The 20,406-nt window shown below is 35.5% G+C and overlaps 1 pseudogene; it reads right to left on the bottom strand.

Moving 5' to 3' along the window:
• Positions 1-14,993: 14,993 nt before the first annotated feature.
• On the bottom strand, positions 14,994-16,866 carry LOC138151441 (large ribosomal subunit protein eL15-like; annotated as a pseudogene).
• Between the last annotated feature and the right edge of the window lie 3,540 nt (positions 16,867-20,406).

Here is a 20,406-nt window from a genome sequence, read left to right as displayed (position 1 = left end):
TTTTTTAGTTTATATCTGTAATGTCATCATCATGGAGAACTATGAGATTCTAAATATGTGGAATTTCACTACTAAAACAGTTCAGAAACTCTTTTCTAACTAAGGGTTTTAGAATCTTATGGAATTGTTGGGGTTGTTTCAGAGAGCTTAAGTGCCCTTCTCAAGGCCACATGAATAGGCAGGATTTTAACCCAGGTGTTCCTGACACTAAGGCTGCCTCTATATCCACTCCACTACTCTTTCTTTTATTAGACTTTTAACAGATGTATTTACTAACAAGATTTCCCCCAATCTGTTATGCAAATAATGTGACTAAAATGGCCTTAGCCTTTGACCTAGATGTTACACTTCTAGGTTATGCCTCAACCAGGATATTATCCAATAAAAAATACTCCATATATCCCACAATATTTATAGCTGCACTTTTTGTCACAGGCAAGAACTGAAAACAAGGTAAATGAGTTAGAGAAAAGTTAAATGGATGGTAGCATATGAATGTAATGGAATATTTCTGTGTTATAAGAAAAAAAATGCTGAAATTAGAGATGTATAAAATGACATATAAATTGATGTGAAGTGAAGGAGAGCCAGGGAAACATACATAATAACTCCAAAAATGTTAGGTGGAAATAACAATAACTACTCACAAAATAATTGAAACTGAATATTACAAATATATAAAGATTAAGTTTGGTCACTAAACATAAATATGAGAAGCCATCTTTCCTTATACCTTTGCTGAACAGGGTTCCCACATAGTATATTCTTTCATTTTTAATGTAATGACTGGTTTTGCTGATTTTTTTCATTTCTTCATTTTTTGAAAACAATCTTTATCATAAGGGATGGATTTCTAGTACATTTATGAGAAAGGATGGGGGGGGGTAAGTGATTAAAAAAATCAGCATCAATCTTTCAAAAAATAGGATACTAGAATTTAGAACTAGAAATGATTATCCTGTTCATACCTCTCACTTTGCAAATGAGGAAAGTGTAATTTAAGGAAAGGTAAAGTGAATTGACCAAGATTTCATCAGAAATCATTGGCAAAGCCAATATTAAAACTCAGGTACTACATAACATATTTTTTTATGACTCTGTTCATGTTGTTCCCTATTCCTGGGATATCCTAACTCCTCCATCTGTTAGATTTTCTCATGCTTTAAATCTCAATATAAATATCTCCGTTCCCTCAGTTGAAAATGACAGTCCTTTTGGAACTTCATATAGAAATTTGTTTCTACCTCTTTTTTAGCAATATCAAAATTTATTTTGTATTATATTGAATTGCTCCCTCCCTACCCCCACTAAAGTATAAATGATATGAAAGTAGGTATATGGTTTTAATTTAGATCATATCTGAACTATTGACTTTTTCTCTTGAATATTAGTAGAAAATAGATGGAGAGAAATGTTAGGCCACTATCAGTGTTTTATTTTTAAGTACCTTGTGGCTTACAATGCTAACCCAGATACTTTGACACCAATTCCAGAGCTCTTTCTATTATGCAGAAGTATCTTTCATAACATAATTCTATTTTCTTGATGTTCATGCCTCTTAAACTGTGAATATGCTCTCTCTATTAGTCAGTTCCAATTAGGTTATGTAGTGGTAAACTCCCTGGCTAAGTTCTAGAACCATTTTTCATAATTATTTTTTTTAAAGCAATAGGGGTTAAGTAATTTTCTCAAGGTTACACGGCCAGTTATTTCTGGGTGTGGTGCTGAGTATCTGAGGCCGGATTTGATCCAGGTCATCCTGACACTGGAGCCGGTGCTCTTACTCGCTGAGCCACCTGGCCACCCCTTTCATAATTATTTTTATTTAATTTTATTAATATAATTTACTGAGCATCTATGACCAGTTTGTAATTGTAAATAACTGGTAGATGATTATATTGAGCTTCCCTGGAAAATAGAAATCATACCTCTATTTCAAAGCCAAAATGAAGCTTAGTCATAATCTTACCACAAGCTGTGGAATTTGAAAATTGTCCTTGGATTATCTCTAATTCTTAATAGAACTCCAGAAAGTCTCTTGTTTCAGTGTAAAGATAAAATTTGAGGCAAGCAAAATCCATCTCTTGAGAAAAACTCAGTTGCCTGGAGCTGACCCTTATATGATGTAACCTACATTGATTAGGAAGTTGGATGAGGAGTCATACACTAAAATAAAAGGAAAAGTGATTGAAGAGAGAGGGGGAGAACCATGAGAGTACAGTGCTATGAATCAAGGAGGATGAAGATGCAAAAGAGTCATTAAGGGAAATTATTAATTCAGTCCCATAGTGGGGACAAAATGGAGATTGGAAGGGGTAATCAGTGGGTAGTGATGAACTAGAGGCTGCAAGCAGAAATTACTCTTTTAAAGAACATGGAAAAGAAGTAGAAGAGATAAGGTCATGCCAGTGAAGGGAAAGGTGTCCATTTTTGTAATAGGATATTTTTCAAATCAGTCTAGATATTAAAGACTGGATAGTCTTGAGGGAATTGAGAAATATATGTGTATATCTTTTGAAAAATCTCTTCCTTTGGTCATGCCATGCCGTTACACACTAACAATTATGACATTACTTTGGAATATTGGAAAGAATCTTAGGAAGCATGGCAAGGGCAAACTTAACTGCTAAATCACAAATCCTAATTTTCAATCTTAAAATTTTACATGAATTTTCTAACATACTATCTACAACTCTTAGGCATGGTATCTTTATCTTTAAATGTCCCAGAAGATCTACTCTCTTGTATTCACTTTTTAAGGGTTGTTTTATTTTTATTGAAACTTAAAGGACTTTTCTGATTCATCACAGGTAGTTCATAGTGAAAACCATATTCTTCCACCTCCCCCTCACATTATATATATACACAATAATTCCAGCAAAATCATTCTACTCCACTTTATTTGTACTCCAAACCTCAAATAGAAATCTGTTACCTACCTAGTTGAGGAATAACTGCAGACCATAATTGAAAATTTAAGCCTTCGCTTTCTTCGGTTTAGTGACTTACTAAAACACAGTTCATACTTTGGCACTGATGTTTTATCCAGTCCGTTTGAGAAGTGAAAAAAAAATATCCAGGAAAAAGAAAGTCTGGTCCAACTGACAGACAGCTTAATATTAGGTAACTTGAGAAATATTGTCCAAGCGTATAATAATCTTCAAATCAGCAATTGATTTCCCCTCCCCAAAGAAAATATATCAGCTCATGTTCCTCACTCTTCAGGAGAGCAAGAATTTCAGTTTTCACCTTTTCTTGGTTATTTCCCAGCAGAGCTGACATCCTAGTGAAAGTCTGTTTTGACACTGTATATAACTTTAAATTCACAGGAAGCAATTTTGGCGCATTTACTCCTTCTACGTTAAAAGGTTCCTTCCACGATATAAATGCTCTCTCTCTCTCTCTTTTTTTTTTTTTTTTTTTTTTTTTTTGCTTTAAGTCTTCAAAGAATCCTTAGGTCACAGATGGGAGAGCGGGAGAAAAGAATCACCATAAGCCTCTTGTACTCCACTCCATTTGTTTCCCTTGGCATGTCTTAAAAAATTCTTTCCTGTTGTATTGTGTTTGCTGTATATTTAGAATGGTCCCATTATTATCATTCTTTTTCAGACTTGATTAGGAATGGTAAGACACAGGGAGCAATAAGAGAGGGAAAGGAATTCAGACATGGGCAAAATAAGGACCAAACAAAAGGAACTATCCAGAGACCGGGGGTTAATGCTAATTAAATTACCGATGCTGGTTGTTCCTTCTAACACCTTGTATTTATTAGGTCTTGGGCTCTGAGAGTTCAAAGTGAGAAAGGGATAAAATTTCATATCTCCATAGTACCTTGCCTTTACTGGAAATGAATGTGGCCTTGCTGCTAAAATCATTGAGATATGGTTAAAAGACATACCCTACTTTAATTAGCAAGTCAGTGACAGAGATTGGAAGACAACATGTTTCCTTGATCTCTGGTGAATAGAAGGAATGAAAATGAATGAGTTTCTATATTCCCTGAATCTTCACATGTATTAGAATATTAAATCACTAAAGTACAAGCAATAATATTAATCTACCTTAAAAAATAAAATCAGTGGTAATAATAATAATGACTCATTCACTAATCCCTTTTTATAGAATAAATGACTATGTACAAATGTGTGTATGTTTAGTATATATACATATATGTTCACACAGAAAGATGATAGATGGATAGATATCTTCAATGTTTTCATCCTTGTGAGACTAATATTCATAAAAACTTGAGCTCCCAGAAGTTAAAAATGACTTGATAATGATCAATAATAGCACAGGAAATAATTGATTGAGACAGGATTCCAACGCAGGTACCCTTATTCCAAGGGCACAATTCTATTCTTCAATGATATTTCTCAACATTTATTTAAATTCTTTTAAATTAATTATCTACCCCAGTTGAGGCAATAATGGTTCTCTGACACAGCTGGTAATATAACAGGCTGCAATTGGTACTATCACCAGAACAAGCATTTTTTTTTCTCTTCTCTCCCTTCCCCTCCCTTTCCTTTCCTTACTCTTCCTTCCACTTTATTTTCTTTTTTTCCCTTTCCCTTTCCACTTTTCCTCTCCTTTTCTTTCTTTTCTTTTTCTCTCTTTCCCCCCCTCCCCATCTTCTTTTCAGTGCCATTGTTGTTATCTTGATGTAAGAACCATGCAGGAGCAGTGGTGGGGAAAATGCTACAGAAAGATGCTACTAAGAAAAGACCACAAGTGAGAGAATGGGTGGGGGTGTCTTAGTTATTGTTCTAGCTTTTCTAATTACTTGTGGTTTTTCCAGGGAAAAAATCCATTTCTGTTTCTGTCCCTATCTATTAAAAGCCAAATGGGGACAGCTGGGTGGGTTAGTGAATAGAGCACTGGCCCTGGGGTCAGGAGATCCTGAGTTTAAATCTGGCCTCAGACACTTAACACTTACTAGCTGAGTGACTTTGGGCAAGTAACTTAATCCCAATTGCCCAATTCCATGTAGGAATGTTAATAGTTCAACTTTGATAAGTACCTTATGATTTCTTTTCCCTCTTTACCTTCTCATGCTTCTCTTGCTTCTTGTATCTGAATGTCAATTTTTCTATTCAACTCTGATTTTTTCATCAAGAATGCTTGAAAGTCCTCTATTCCACTGAATGACCATATTTTCCCCTGAAACACGATACTCAGTTTTGCTGGGTAGGTGATTCTTGGTTTTAATCCCAGCTCCTTTGACCTCTAGAATAGCCCTTAGATCCCTCAGTGTAGAAGCTGCCAGATCCTGGGTTAATCTGATTGTGTTTCCACAATATTCAAATTATTTCTTCCTGGCTACTTGTAATATTCTCTCCTTAATCTGGGAATTCCAGAACCTGGTATAAGATTCCTAGGAGTTTTCTTTTTGGGATCTTTTTCAGAAGGTGATTGCTGGATTCTTTCAACCTCTATTTTGCCCTCTGGTTCTAAAACATTAGGGCAGCTTTATTTGAGAACTTCCTAGAGGATGATTTCTAGGTTTTTACTTTGATCATGGCTTTCAGGTACTCCAATAAATTTTAAATTATCTCTCCTGGATCTATTTTCCTGGTCAGTGGTTTTTCCTATGAGATATTTCACATTGCTTTCTATTCTTTCATTTGTTTGGATCTGTTCAATAGCATCTTGATTTCTCATAAAGTCATTAGCTTCCATTTACTCCACTCTAATTCTGAAGGAATGATTCTCTTCAGTGAGCTTTTGAGATTCTTTTTCCATCTGGCAAATTCAGTTTTTTAAGGCATTCTTCTCCTCATTGCCTTTTTGAGTCTCCTTTGCCATTTGAGTTAGTCTGTTTTTTAAGGTGTTATTTTCCTCAGTCAGGCTGTTGACTCTCATTTTGTAATTTTCTTGCATTGTTCTCATTTCTCTTGCCAATTTTTTCTCCACTTCTTTTATCTGCTTCTTAAGGTACTCTATGGCCTGTAACCAGCTTGTATTTTCCTTTGAAAGTTTTGGTGCAGGAGTTCTGACTTCACTGTGTTCCTCCTGGTCCATGCTTTGCTCCTTTTTGTCCCCAAAATAGGACTATAATGTTGGAACCTTCTGTCTGCTTTGTTTCCTTTGCCTGGTCATGTCACCTCTCAGTCACTTGACCCCTGGGCTTTTTGCCACAGTAGGACTCTGCCTCCAGACAGGGGACCTTTCATCCCAAATGCTGGGGTTTTCTCAACTGCTGGAGGTATTAGATGGGTGCTCTCTCCACATGCTCTGGCAAGCTGGACACACACCAGGACCTCCACCCTAGATTGCAATCCAGATCCAAGAAGGTTAAAGCAAGAGCGATTACCCCTCAGACTGGTGGTTGGTCCCCCTACACTCTTCAGGCCAGGAGCTGAAGCTGCCATGTTGCTCTGGCTGGCTGTGCTGGTGTCTCAGTGGCTTCTTGCCCTGGGGGAAAAGCCATACACTCCCACTTACTGGGTCCCAAAGTCCAGACTGCACTGGCCTCTCACTTTGTCCTTTGCATCTATGTGTTGATAAATCTGGAAAAGGCCACAGCTGCTGCTGATCTGGAGTCCCTCTGGCTTGCAGCTAGTCAGGCCCACCCTGGGGCTAAAACCTTGGGCTCACCGCAGGGCTGGGCTCAGCTCCCAGAGTGCTGCTGCTGACCTATTCCTGCTGGCTTGCCGGGTTATCCTCAGCAGGAGCTTAGCTTCTCTGATTCATTTTGTGGGTTCTGCAGCTCCAAAGTTTGTTCAGAGTCCCCTTTTTACATTGATTGGGGAAGGTGGAAGACGGAGCTGCTAGGAGGTCCCCTGCTTCTACTCCGCTGTCTTGAATCTGACCTCTTTGGTATTCCATTCCACTCCCTTCGGTATTCCTCACTTTCTCTTTTTGAGAAGTTTTGGGAAAACATTTTTCTACCTAAATCAGGGATTTTGAACCCTTTTTTAAAATCTTGAACAACTTTGACAATCTAGTGAAGCTTATGTGCCCCTTCTCAGAATTACATTTTTAAAGGCATAAAATGAAATTCTTAAGATTGTAAAGAAAATTAATTATATTAAAAATAGTCAAAATATATGTGTGTGTGTGTGTGTGTGTGTGTGTGTGTGTGTATGCATGCATTAATTCCTGTGCCCCCAGGTTACTAACTTCTGATATAAATGTAAATTGGAAGCAACTTAATAGGCCTACAAAACTTCTTTCAATGCATATTGGCAATGTAGAAATAACTCTGGTCTCTAGAACTAAAAGCTAAATTTTCTGTCCATACATTAAATAGACATTCTCTTCCCGGCTCTTATCCCTTGTGACATCAGAAACTGGGTGTCAGCCATTCCGTGCTTAAGCCACCTAGTTTTCCAGACACCCTACAAGCAGAGGCAATGTGCTAAATTTGTAAAAAAAAAAAAAAATACAAAGCTGTATGATCAATTATAGAGAAAGAGAGTTCCTGAGGTCCTAAGCCTGGTAAATCTTTCTATTATATTACCCTTTGGCCTATTTGTAATTTTAGATGTTCTGAGATCATGTTTTTCCATGAATCATCACCAATATGGCTCTACATCTATCTCTTTCAATGTAAATATACTAAAGAATGCTCTCTATTTTACATATTACTGAGAAGGTACTTTAAGGGACCAAGCCTTAGATACACTTATGTAAGAGAATGGGTAGGCAGCAAAAAATGTTATGTATAATGATGTTTCCTCATTGTGGTGTCAGATTGGATGAACAAGCTCACATATTATTCTTTCCCTATAAATTAAGGTCCTCACTCCCTAAGAGTTCAGACCATTTCAAAGGTCTTTAAAACTTTTCTGCATTTGTTTTATGTTATGCCTCCTCCCAATTCTAATTGAACTCAGTTGTCTGCATTTTCTAATGCCACAAAGTCTCTTTATTTAAACACACGATTTTAGTCTATAAGCAGTGTACTAATCTTCAGGTGCTGGGATCCACAGCCAAGAAAAAGGATACAATTGGTTAGATGGCAAGTGGATGAAATATTTTTATGATGTCATAATATGACTTCAACTAATATCACCATTATAAAAACAAACATTCATGTAATTCTTTTAACTAAACTTGCCTTATCAAGATATTACATATGTGGCAGATTACACAAAGTGTGTTAGGATGTTATGTAGAATTACTGAAAAACTGTCAAAAACCTAGCACAGTCAATGAACGTTATTATACTGTTAGCAAATCTGACTACATTATAATTATACAATACAAAAAATATCCCAAAGGACCTTTTTTCATAGCTTTAAATAAATGAAAATATAAGGAGCCCTGAGAATTAAAGGTTAATCAAAGGAAAACAATTTCCAGGAGGAGAACCATACTTAAATCAGAACAGCAACCCACTTCCAAATAATGGAACTAAAGCAACACTCCAAAATCACCAATATAAATTCATCTGGACATGGGTGAGGAGACAGATGATGAAGCAAAAAATATCTCCCATGAATTGACATGTGGTTCTCTGACAAAAAATCCAAAGAATATGACTAATGACAGTGATGACATACAAAAGTCATTCTTGCAGCTCAAGAGTAATTGGTTATTGTGATTAAAAGTACCATGAATAGCATGAAAATAACACACATTCTCTGAAGAGTGTTTTAGTTTTTCTTGGTTATATTCATTTGTATCCTACAATTGTGAAATCTTTTTTTTCTTGGTATTTAAGGCTTTATTTCTCACTATTAACCTTTGAAAACATCCTAACCAAAATCTACCACTTCTCAACTCCCAAGCATACCCCGAGTTTTCCACCTCCATTTCTTTCCTTCTGTTGTTGTTTTTACCCCTGTCACTATAACCCTCCACTATCCCTGCACTATACTTGTTCAAGTTTTTATTGATTCACTTCAATTCTTATCTCTTCAATGAAGGCTTCCCTGATTTTTCTAGGCCCGAAGTAATTATGCCCCACCCCTTTTGCTTTTTAAATGGATATGATACATTACCCATTCTAATGGAGGAAAGAATAAGAGGATGGATGTGTGTATGTGTATGTGAGAGAGAGAAAGACAGACAGACCGTGTTAAAATACAAGGTAGTTTGAGACAGAGGGCCCTGGCAATCTTGTATTATAGTTATTAATGTAACACATGGTAAGCTGGATAAAGAGATGGCCACATGTAGCAGCAAGCACCCTGGCATACCCAGGTTAGCTGCCAACACAGATTCTTAGATTTTATTTTCTAAAGGAAAGCAACTCAAAGTGGGTTAACAATCTTTCTTTAATCAAACATATGTCATTTACCTAGCTCAGGGGAAAAAGGTCAGCACCCCAAACTTCAGAGAGTACAGAGGTTACAAGCAGATAAAAAATACAGAGAGAGAAATAGATCAGCAGGCACGCTTCCAGCTGCCTGACCATTACATCCATACCTAGTCAGTTACCAGAGAGGGAAGCACCAATATCTGGATTTTCAAAGCTGAGGGGCTCAATGGCTGCCCAGAGTCTCATCAGGTCAAATCACACAACTCTTCTCAAAGTGAGGCCCAAAGCATAATCTCACATCAGGGTATATATAGCCTTCTCCTGGCTCAGAGAATGTCACAATCCTCTTGACCCACTGCCCAATCACAAAGCATCAAGGTGTGGGCATTCCTGAAAAACCAGCCTCCTTCCACAGGCTCCAGGTGACCACATTCAGCCTATTAGGGGGCAGAGTATATTTTCAAATAAAGGAAGGTTCTTAGAGTCACTTAAGCCCATCAAAGGGCTTAGGTGCAGGGAAGATTTTAAATTCCCATTCCCATAAAACCACATTAGAAAAACTCAGCTTTAAGTCACAACACATGATGCATATTGGCTATGTAGCCCTGTGTAAATTACTTCCTTTAATTCTCATTGCTTCATGTAATATTGCTCAAGGCTTGTGGTTGGAAGAACAGTGGTTGATCTTCATTATGAAGAGTTTGCCCCCAGAAAATTCTCTAGCCCAGTGAAATCACAAGTGTAGCTTGAAAAAATCACAATATGTCAATTATATGTCATTGTTAATGATGTGTCATTTTTCATTCTAAAAATGATATTACTCTCCTTTCACTTGATAGAAGGTCTTAGAGAATTCCTGTGACTGAAAACATCATCCTACAGTCAGCTTGATAATAAACTTAGCTACCTTGGTTATGATAACAAAGAGTCAGTCCTCAGGCCTATAATTTCATTCATTCATTCACTTATTCATTTATCCATTCATCTACTCGTTTAACAAGGATTTACATACACACTATGTAACAGGCCAAAACATTGAGCATTGCTCAAAAGGAACCTCCCAACAATCTTGGTAAAAGATTGAGGGGTCTGAGTTTACACTTTGATGACATTTAGAACCAAGAATAATCTCCACATCATAATAAGGCATTGCAGTGAGGATTTAGTGGAGTAATTTCTAATAATAATAATAATGATACTATTGATCATGTTATTCCAAAAAAGAGGGAAATACAAAAGAATCCAAAAATAGAACCAGAAAATCTTCACTTAATAGCAACTCCAGAAATGCTATTTAATGACAGAAATGACAAAAAAAATTGTCAATGTTCCAAATGATTCTGAAGAGGAAATGGGTATATTTAGGCTAGGACTTTTTAAAAGCCCACATTTTTTTGGAATTTCTTTGTCAAAGAAATATACAAAAGCAGAATAATAATTTAAAAAATACTCTTGTTTTTGCACCTGTGAATGCATTCTTTAACAATATGTGGCAGAAAATAATCAAGACTTACTTGCCAAAAACAGTATAAGCTATGGATCCTGGCAAGGATCAAAGGAGAAAAAGTATAATTATCAAGGAATATAACCTATGTAATGGTGTCAAACACAGAAACAGCTTGAGAAAGCTATTGAAGACATCAAAAGGAGGAAGAGAATATCAGCATTTAATCTGTGTTTTCAATAGAAAACTGGAATGCTAGATTGCTCAAACACATTAGACATAATAGAGGCTTAAGAACTAAATGGCATCTTGGCCCATGCAAGTGGTTCTGAGCTATGAGAACAAATTGGGACTATTATGATTTCTAAAGCCTAGACACTGGAATGTGACTTGATTCCACTTTTTGGTTAAAATACCACCATAATGTCAATTCTCTCTCAGGGTCAAGAGGTGAATGCATGACCCTTTGAATTACAAATCTAAGGTGTCCAGTCACTACTAAACTTCTCTTGCAAGTGGAATCTAGAAAAATAAAAGTATATTAAAAGTTCTTGAAAACCCAGAGTGAAAAACAAAGTAATGGAAGTAGATAAAATTCATAGTGATTGCTTCAAATGCTTCAGAGAGGCATCTGAATTACTAGCAAAGTTCTTTATTAGCTTTCTGTCAGATGAAAGTCTTGTTTCAATTTTCTTAGAAAGAGTCACACATGCATCACCATATATAACATCTATTACCCTTTTAATATATACCAATTATATCTCTATGAACTCTATACAAGGATCTCCATATAGGATCAACCCCACTCACCAAATCTATAATCGCTTTGAAGAAAAGAAGCTAAGAGAAAAAAACAAGCATGCCAAATAGTTTAAGAGATGTAAAAACCAATTCATTATTGATTATTAAAATGGAAATCATTAAACAAGGCTCCAGAAAGTGATATAACACTTATGCTGCCTTTATCGATTACCATAAAACTTTTAGATCGGTTCCCATTTTTAACTTTTTAAGTACTAAAAATATACAAAATAGACCCAAATGTCATGGGAATGCTAGGGCATTATATATACATATATGTAGATGGCACATACCTGCATGTGTATGTATATGTGTATACACATGTGCACACACACATATAAATGTGCTTCCACATGCAAACATATAAACACAGGTATATATGCATATGTGTGTCTGCACAATGCACATGTATACATGTGTATATGCACATATGTGTTTATAGAAAAGTAATTTTTATTAAAAATACTACTGGGAAAAAAAACATGGCACTTTTTAGGGACTCATTTTAAGTCAATTATGATTCTACTTATTCCTAAACTCATCATAATTTCTCCCAAATAGGACTGAGTGCTTTCCAATTTAAAGAGATAATTTCACTGATGCATCATATTAATCTTTTTGATGTATACAAATGACATTGAGTTATATGCTTCCATTCAGAAAATACATTAAAAATTTCTTCAGATAATGGAAACATTTTCTAGCATCAAAATTCTATTTAGTCTCAATAAGTATAAAATGAATAATATGTACCAAAGAGGATTAGAGGCTATAAAGCAGTTGAGCTGGAATTCAGAGGGCACATACAACTAATGGCCAAGGGTAATATGTACAATTACCTTGGTCTTTTCCTGGCAAGACACATTGAGGAGAAAGTTAGTAAGGAAAAAGCTATGGCTTTATATGTCTTTTTCATTTACTTTTTTTAAATTTCACATCTTATTTTCCCTAATTATATGTAAAAACAATTTTCAACATTTAAAAAAAATTAAATTTCTCCTTCCCCACATTCCTCATTTAAAAGACAAACAATTTGATATAGTTTATAAATGTGCTGTCCTGCAAAATACATTTCCATATTAGTCATGATGTAAAAGAAAATATAGATCAAAATTAAAAAAAACATGAAAAATAAAGTAAAAAAGTATCCTTCAATCTATATATAGACTCCATCAGTTCTTTCTCTTGAGATGGATAGTATTTTTCACCATAAGTTCTTCAGAACTGTCTTAGATCAGTGTATTACTGAGAATAGCTAAATCATTCATAGTTGATCATCATACATTACTTCTGTTACTGTGTGCAATTTTCTCCTAGTTCTGCTCATTTCACTTTGAATCCGTTTATGTCAGTTATTCCATTTTTTTTCCCCAAAAGCATCTAGCTCATCATTTCTTATAGCACCATCATACATCACAACTTGTTCAGGCATTCCCCAATAGATGGTCACCCCCTCGATTTCTAATTCTTTGCCACCAGAAAAGAGAAGCTATAAGAATATTTGTACACACAGGTCCTTTTCCTTTTTTTTTTTAAGTCTCTTTTGGGATACAGACCTAGTAGTTGTATTGCTAGATCAAAGACTATGCACAGTTTTATAGGTCTTTTGACATAGTTCCCAATTTTCCTACATCCCCTCCAACATTTGTCATTTTCATTTTCTTATATATTATCTAATTTAAGAAGTGTTAAGTAGTACCTCAGGATCGTTTTAATTTGCATTTCTCTAAATGATAGTTATTTAGAACATTTTTATGTGACTATAGATAGTTTTGATTACTTCATTTGAAAATTTTACATAATTTTTATTGTTTATCAATTGGGGAATGGCTCTTTTTAAAAATAAAATTGACTCATTTCTCTATATATTTGAGAGATGAGGCCTTGTTATCAAAGAAACTTGCTTCAATGTTTTTTCACAGTTATAATTGATATTTCCCTCCACCCTATTTCCCTCCTGTATATTCTATTCTCTCCCTCCTTTCACCCTGTCCCTCCTCAAAAGTGTTTTTCTTCTGACTGCCACTGTCCTCAATCCACCCTCCTTTCTATGAGCACCCACCCCCTATTCTCTAATCCCCTTCCCCTCCCACTTTCTTGCTATGGCTGTCTATGTCAAGAGATGTATTGGCTTCCTGAAGTTAAAACTTGATAGAGAAAATACCTGTAAATCAATTAAATCACTTTGCAATGCTATTTTTTAAAATACTTTTAGAACTACAAAATAGACAAGTTGGTTTTTTTAGCATTGAAACAAGAACACATATAATATTTGTGAAACATAAGATTCATCACTCCAAGAAAGTTATACCAAAATTTACACTTTTTTTTTTAGCAAGAAGTAGACGGAGTAATGATATCCTCATATTGCCTAATAAAATGTTTAAAATTTACAAACATATTCTAGGAACAAATAGATACCACTTCATAGAGCAGTAGTAAAAGCTGACAATAGTCACATACCACTAGACATCAAATGTAACTTGCTTACTTCTGAGTCAAGCCTGTGAAGCAGCTCAGATTTAATAATGGAATGAAAAGGTTATCTATATGTAACATCTATGTGAACCCAACCCAATATATATCAAGTAAGTGTCAGGAAAAATGGGTAATACCAATTTGATTATGGAAATTGAGATGTTTATCATATGGATATGAACTTAAGTTGACACCAAAAATTACCTAGTCTTTTTGAAGGAGCCCAGACTTGTTGACTGATGCATTTTTGCAAGAAACAATACTAACTGTGTAACACATGACTTTAGAGGAAAAAGCTAGCATGTCCAAGATGTATTGAAAGATATGATCAAGTGGACAAAATTATAAAACAGAGGCATATTCTGTATATTCACGTATGAAGAATACAAGATCCAAAATATCCTTGCAGAGTGAAGAAAAACTATACTTGAGGTATAATATCTTTCCAGAGGGGAAACCAGTTGCCCGTGGTCACTCATATATAATACTGACCCATAACCACAGAGGCAGGTAGGTGGCACAGAGAATAGACTACCAGGACTGCATTTCAAATCAAAATTCAGATAACTTCAGATACTTAGCAGTCATGTGACTAGTAACTTAGGGCAAGCAACTTAGCCTCTACCTACTTCAGTTTCCTAAATTTAAAGTGGGACCTATAATAGCATTGACCTCACAGGGTTGCTTTGAGAATAAAAAAAGAGAATATGTGTAACTCACAGTACAGTGCTTGACATATAGTAGGTATTTAATAAATGCTTATTTTCTTTCTAAAAGAAGTAAAATATATTAATAGATATAAATGTCCCAAATTTTTGTAAATTGCAAACTATAGACTATAAAAATCTCACAAGATAGAAACTTAATGAAAGAAATAAAGTCTACATAGGATATCTAAACTTGAAAATGACAAAATTCAAAAAAAGATTTTTAATAAATCTCTATAGCATTTAGCTAAAACTAATAAGATTAAGTTCAATCAAGGTAAATGCAAAGTCTTTTTTTTTGTCATAAATGTTGTTTATTAAACCCTTAAGTTTACCAATTAATGTGCACCAATTAGCAGTATCGATGCCATTGGAGAGTGATGCGCCATCTCCAAGCAGCACAAGGAGATCCTCCAATGGTATGGGGGAATTTGTGACCCGTTCCAAGACCCGGGCTCTTCCGGCCAGCTGTGGTAAGCCCTCACATCTCTGTGTTTGTACACTGGCTTGGTGATCCATTGAGTGTTGGGGTTTTGTCTGATAACTTTATGGAATGGGTCAATAAGAATAACCTCAAAGAATTTGTAGGTTGAATCTTCACCCACCCAGTAGAAGTTCAAGACTCTTAGGGCCCCACAGTGGGGGCCAGCACGTTCTTCTGCCACAGACTGAAGCCTTCTGGCAAACTTGAACTGATTGACCATGATGCACAGGTTTGCTCTAGCTGGCACCCTTGGGGACTGGGCTCTTTCGCCCCCCACGGCAGACACGCATTCGCTAGATGACATAACCTTGCTTGGCCTTGTAGTCCAGCTGCTGGGCTTCGTTGGGCTGGTTGGGCCAGGCCCAGTGCAGTGCCGACAGCTGCCGGTACTGCCAGTAGCCCACGCACAGCAGGAACCACATGACGTCCGAATGCTTCTTCCTCCACAGCTCCTGGATGTACTTGTAGGACCCCCCTGGCTCGTGCCTAGCCTGTCTGATGGCTGCTGCTGACTGGAAAGCTAAATGCAGTCTTGTATTTTAATATAAAAATTACAACATGGGAAAGGCATGAGAACAAGGTCATTGTTCCAAAAAAAAAAAAAAGATGTAGGGATTTTCAAGGACTACAACTGCAATCTAAGTCAACTGTGTTATGTGGCAGACAAGAATGTTATTGGGGGGGTGGAGGGGGAGGTGGGCAGAGCCAACGTGAACTTGCTTCAGACTGTCTCATAAGATAAATATATGGTAAACAGATTTTAACCTAGACCTATGAGTTTATTAATGTAGGGACACCTGTTGGGAAATTCCCTCTATTAATAAAAATATCAATAACAAAAAAAATTCAGTCAATTATAATCCTAGTGAATAGTCCAACACATTGAGAGGTTAAGTGACCTGTACAGGGTACACAGCAAGCATGTGAGAGATGTGCTACTTGAACCTAGGTCTTCCTGTCTCTGATGCCAGGTCTCTATTCATCTTTACACGTGGCATATCTGTTATCACTGTCTCTGTTTCCCTCTCTCTTTCTATCCAACTCTTTTTCTATCTATATAAATATCACAGCTAATATACAATATAAAAACATAATTTGGCTTAATTTTTATTAATTAATAATTTATAACTATTTAGTAATTTATAATGCTAATAATACTATTCTTTATTATTACTTCTACTACAGTGATTTTTGCATGATGTTTAACCTTCCCTACTACATTCTAAACTCCATAAATACAGAGACAGGATGATTTTCTCTTTTATATCTCCTTCAGCATCTAGCATAGTGCCTTTCTCCATCACCAGGGCTCAATAAATATTTCTTTAATTAAATAAGTGAATTAATTAAGAACATGACCTTAAGTTCATTATTTCCTGCAAAGACTGGCAAAATGCTAACAAGCACCTGAAAACCACTTTTTAAAAAAATTTTAAAAACTTTTTTATTTTTACTTTTTGGAGGGCAATGGGGTTAAGTGACTTGCCAAAGGTCACACAGCTATTTTTTGTGTTAAGTGTCTGAGGCCGTATTTGAACTCAGGTCCTCCTGACTCCAGGGCTGGTGCTCTATTCTCTGCACCACCTAGCCACCCCTGAAAACCACTTCTGAGAATCAGTTGGTGAAAAGTAAAATGACCAACAAAAATAATTTATTACTTGGAATATTATAGCATATTCTGAAACTGTGGATCTAGAAATTAACTCTTTTATCTAAAGGTACACTTACCATGAATATCCATTTTAACTTCAGATATATACTAAGGGCTACACATTTGGAAAGTCACAATCGATTTCAAACACAACCAAAACTGATTTCTGTAGACTCTGTGAGGGAAAATAACACCATTTACTAATCTAACTTTCACTTACTGATATAACACCATTTAGTCACATCCCTTCCTTGTCAGGTACCCCTAGGACATGTATCCATTGTATTCCCTCCTATCTTTAATGTGGAACAGAGGAATTAATTCTTTTTCTCTAGCTCCACTCTCCAGAGTATATCACCTCTTTTATCTAGAACGTTTCTGTATGTGTATTCAAAATTTATAAAACTACTCATGAGGGGTAGTTGTTGATTTTACTTGAGGGGAGAGGGGGTTGGGAGAAGCATATAAGCAAAAAATAAAGTATAAAAAGATGTTGGGGAGTAAAGAGTGATTTGCAGTGATCAAATCAAGGAATTTCAAAGGCTCCAAGTATCGGAATTGAAAGGGACCATAGAGGACATCTAATCCAACTTTCTCTGTTAATACATGAGAAAACTGTTGCACAAGGAAGTTATCTGGTTTGCTTAATGTCACATAGGTTATCACAGGCAGACAGACAAAAAACCCAAATCTTTTGACTTCTAGTGTAGGGCTTTGTTATTAGAAGTCCAATGGTACTTTCTTCTAGGGAGAATAAGTTTATGTGGTCTATAAAATAGGGGTTCTTAATCTGAAATGGATGAACTTTGCATATATATGAAGAAAGAAAGGAGGGAGAGGAGAACAGAGGAAGAAAAAGGGAGAGAGAGAGAGAGAGAGAGAGAGAGAGAGAGAGAGAGAGAGAGAGAAGCTTATTTTAACATAATTGATTTCTTTGCAAAAGCCACTTAATTTACTATGTACTTTTAAAAACATGATTCTGATATTCTGAGAAGTTCATAAGCTATACAAGGCTATCAAGTAGTGCTGGTTATTTAAAAATCTATCCTATAATGGGTGCTAACAAATAGAAATTTCACCTTCCTGAAAATGCAACCTCAAGAAAAAAATTGCATTAAATTATTCTATTTTTTTCCAAACCATGCTAATTAACTTAATCCAGGCCATTATGTGATTTTAATGGTGAACAAAAGCAACAGCCAAAGTCAGAATAATCACAATATTACATAAGCCCAATGTCCCAGATAATAGACTAAAACCCTGATTTATACTAGTTCCATAAGTGGAATTTAAATTCAGAGCTTCTAAATATATAAATTGATGGCATATATATAATTCTGTACATTCTAGATTTCCAAAAGCACTTTAATCAATGATTTGCATGGAAAATAACAAAAATGTTGTGTCCATGTCACCCAGATCCTCTTCTAGGATGAAAATAAGGCTAAAAATACCTTTAGAGTCCTATGTTCTAGTTGTTGATATAATATAAATAAGTACATATAAACACTCCTATCTGAGGTTTAGTATAAAATTCTTAGGGAATTGCTTAAGGCAAAAAGAGTTGAAGTGACTTGTTTAATGTCAAATAGATAATTTATGTCATAGGCATCATTTGCACCCATGTCTCTCTAACTCCAAGACCAGAACATTATCCTCTATGTTACTGTCCCTACAGAAATAGGGTAAGTCAATGTATAAATTATGGTGATAACTTGTTTCAAACACAGTAGCTTTTCTTTATCATATATACTGAAGTATTGAAACAATTGGATTATTTTTTAAACATTTTTACTTATCTTATTCTCATCTTATTCAATGTACTTTCTGCAGAAATGGGTTTGGGGCAAGTCAGCACCCTATTATAATTTTGTTAAATGTAATGCTCCCTGGACTTTTACTCAAATAGATGAAAAAATGCTGTTTTCTAGAAATTAAAAATTAATATTTTGATAGAAATTCATATTCTTTAGGCTGACAAAATATTTTTTTTTCTGGACAACTCAAATAGCATACAGGATGATTGGGAACCTCATTCTTTTTCTGCATGACTTAGAAAGGTGAAGTGATTTGCTTTTGCTCAACAAGTAGCAGAACCACAACTCATACCCAGGAGCACCAACTATTCCCGCACTGAGATTCAGCTTTTTAAAACATATTATTGTTTATTTATTTTAAACTCTTTTTCAAATCTTGAATTCCACACACTCTCCTTCTACCCTGCCACTCCCCAACCCACTGAGAAGGCAAGGAATTATATCTCAATTAGAGATGTGAAATCATGCAAACCTATTTCCATGTTTGCCACATTGCAAAAAATCAAGGAAAATAAAGAAAGTGAGAAAGGTATGATTCTATCTATATTCAGAGTTCATCAATAGACTAACTCAAATGGCAAAAGAGGCTCAAAAAGGCAATGAAGAGAAGAATGCCTTAAAAAAACGAATTTGCCAGATGGAAAAACAATCTCAAAAGCTCACCGAAAAGAATCGTCACCAGAATTAGATTGGAGCAAATGGAAGCTAATGACTTTATGAGAAATCAAGATGCTGTTAAACAGATCCAAACAAATGAAGGAATAGAAGGCAATGTGAACTATCTCATGGGAAAAACCACTGACCTGGAAAATAGATCCAGGAGAGATAATTTAAAAATTATTGGACTACCTGAAATCCACAATCAAAGTAAAAACCTAGAAATCATCCTCCAGGAAGTTCTCAAAGAAAACTGCCCTGATGTTTTAGAACCAGAGGGCAAAATAGAGGTTGAAAGAATCTTCCAATCACCTCCTGAAAAAGATCCCAAAAAGAAAACTCCTAGGAATATTATAGCCAGGTTCCGGAATTCCCAGATTAAGGAGACAATATTACAAGCAGCCAGGAAGAAACAATTTGAATATTGTGGAAACACATAACCCAGGATCTGGCAGCTTCTACACTGAGGGATCAAAAGGCTTGGAATATGATATTCCAGAGGTCAAAGGAGGTGGAATTAAAACCAAGAATCATCTACCCAGCAAAACTGAGTATCATGTTTCAGGGGAAAATATGGTCATTCAGTGGAATAGTGAATTTCAAGCATTTTTGATGAAAAAATCAGAGTTGAATAGAAAATTTGACATTCAGATATAAGAATCAAGAGAAGCATGAGAAGGTAAACAGGGAAAAGAAATCATAAAAAACTTATTAAAGCTGAACTATTAACATTCCTACATGGAAAAACAATAGTTGCAACTAATGAAACTTTTTTCAGTATGAAAATAGTTGAAGGGAATATAAATAAATATATATATATATGTATATGTATATATATATATATGTGTTTATATATGAGGGTATATGGGCATATGAATACATATGTAAATGTGTATATATGTTTAGAGGTATACATAGATAGAGGGCACAGGACCAATTTAACAGGAAGGAATGATACTTAAAAAATGAAATTAAGAGGTGAGAGAGGAATATAATGAGAGGAGATGGGGAGAGATAGAATGGGGTAAACTGTTTCATAAGGAAGAGGCAAGGGAAAATGGTTAAAATAGCTGTTTCATAAGGAAGAGGCAAGGGAAAATGGTTAAAACGGAGGGGAAGAATAGGAAGGCAAAAGGGAGTGGGTCAACCTTATTCT

The sequence above is a fragment of the Petaurus breviceps genome, unplaced genomic scaffold, assembly GCF_028583685.1.
Source record: "Petaurus breviceps papuanus isolate PSGF00001 unplaced genomic scaffold, PetGlider_PUasm1.0 140, whole genome shotgun sequence".
Classification (NCBI taxonomy): domain Eukaryota; kingdom Metazoa; phylum Chordata; class Mammalia; order Diprotodontia; family Petauridae; genus Petaurus; species Petaurus breviceps.
Note: the sequence above shows the minus strand (reverse complement) of the source record. Positions and strands in the feature narration are given on the sequence as shown.